Here is a 2,270-nt window from a genome sequence, read left to right as displayed (position 1 = left end):
AATTATATATTAAGCTATGACTCAGTGGGGATCAGCTAGGAGGTGGAGGATGGTCTTGTCTCCGAGGAGATACCTTTAAAAGGTTTGGAGAATTTACGCTGGGCATGGTGGTACATGCCTTTTATCCCAGCACTCAAGAGGTAGGGGGATCTCTGCAAGCTTGGACCAGAGGTGTTACACAGAGAAACTGTCTCAGACAAACAAACAAACAAAAACCAGAATAGAAAAGTTGACTATATCAGTTATTATAGAGGTAGTTATTCTAATTTGCTGGAAAACTCCATTATTTTTATGTTAAAGAATTTATTGAAAAACTGCTCTTGGAGCTAGAGAGATGGCTCAGCCAGTAAGACAGAGCACGTGTTCTTGCAGACATCAGTATCTACAGTTGGAGGAGCCAACTCCCACTTCTGACTTCCACATGCACCAGGCACTCATGTAGTGCACATATATACATAAAGGTAAAATACTCATATACATAAAGCATTAAAAAATTCTATTCTTAAAATTGTGCTTTGAGTTTCTGTGGCTATCCTTGGTTGTCAGCTGGAATTACCCAGATGGCTGGTCACACTTGGGAGGGATTTTTTTTTCTTAAATCATTTGAAACAAGAAGACCTATTTCTAACCCAGGTTTTGAGGTGGAAAGATCCACCTATAATCTGGGACACCTCCTGCTGGCAGCCTATGTGAAGGGCATGGAAGAAGGAAGCTTGCTTGTTGCCTGCTTGCTCTGCCTCTTGCTGGCAAGTTATATATTTGTTTTATAAGTTCTGTTCCTCTAGCGACTCCTGATTAATACAATTGATTGTATTAATTCAGTAGATTTTAGAAATTAAAAAAACTCATATAAACAGGAAGAAATGTATTAGTGAGGGAGACTAAAAACAAATCAGTTTTACTGTATTGGCCAGCTGAAAAGGGAACACTGCCCAGCTAAGGAAGATACTGAGTCATGGAATCTATGGTGACTTCACCTGGAAGCTAGGGCATAGCATTCATCCATTTTGTTATCACACTTCCATGATCAAGGATAGGTCACATTCTCCAGGGAATCCCATCTTCACTGAAGCTTCAAACAGAAATGATCAAGAAGGAAGGTTGATCCTACTTCAATTTGATATGTCATGCTTTGCTGACTCCCATGGGAGACCTTAGTCCTAAAAGGAGATAGAGGAAGAGTGGGTGGGGGGAGGTGTAGAAGGGAGGTGGCGGGGGAAACAAGAGGAGAGGAGGGATAGGAAATTGTGACTGGTATGGAAAAACAACAAAACAAAAACCCCTGAGTCCCACAAGGGAATATAGGCTATTGGCAATACACTTGGTGGTCTACCAGAACTGGATGATAAGACTGTATTGCTGAAGACACTGTATACTTTGGGAGCAGAAAATAAAGATGTCATACTGGGAAAAAAAAGAACCTTGCTGAGGGAACTGTCACAGTTGTCAGTACCTGTCACCATAATCATTTGAGTACTTCTGTCACATTCAAACTTTCGTTTAGAGAAACAAGATAGGTCTTGTATTTGATATTACCTTAAAGCCAAGAGGGTTTCTTTTGTTGTTGTTGTTATTGTTGTTGGTTTGACTAGTCATAGTTTAGATTTGGGATTAATCCTTTGTAAACCTCCACATGAAAAGCAAGTGAAGTACCCCCATGAACAGTATTTTCTATGATGAACACAGTATATAGTATATTCCCACTTTCTTTATTGCTTTGTTACTATAGCTAGCAATGTAGAAGTTCCTTTGATCTTTCCAATCCCATTTTCCAACATACAATACCAAAAATAGGGGTTTAGAAGGAAAATGGAAGTGAGGTTAGGATAGGAATTCCTTTTTTTTCCTTGTTGTATACATGGATCTAATATGTTTTGATCAAATTCAATGTAGGTTGTGAACACCAAGTATTTTTAACATTTTTATTTTATTATTTGTCTCACATGTGTGGGTGCTTCATTCCATGTCTATATGTGTACCATGTGCATGCCTGGTGCCTACAGAGGCCAGAAGAGACCACTGGATCCACTGCAACTGGAGTTAAAGATGGTCTTCAGTGGCCATGTGCTGGAGTCAGTCCAGTGCTCTTTATTGCTGAGCCGTCTCTGCAGGCCAGCGTTGAGTGTTTCTTATTAGAAGGAAGTTGTTCAACATTGCCATAAATGTCAACACACCCAGTCTCCACAACAGAGTTAGATTAGAACCTACAGACAGAGTTCTTGGTAACAGGAGCGCTAAGTGCTAGGAGGTTTAAAATAGATGTCATATGA

Source organism: Mesocricetus auratus, unplaced genomic scaffold (genome assembly GCF_017639785.1).
Source record: "Mesocricetus auratus isolate SY011 unplaced genomic scaffold, BCM_Maur_2.0 Super-Scaffold_100003, whole genome shotgun sequence".
Classification (NCBI taxonomy): Eukaryota; Metazoa; Chordata; class Mammalia; order Rodentia; family Cricetidae; genus Mesocricetus; species Mesocricetus auratus.
Note: the sequence above shows the minus strand (reverse complement) of the source record.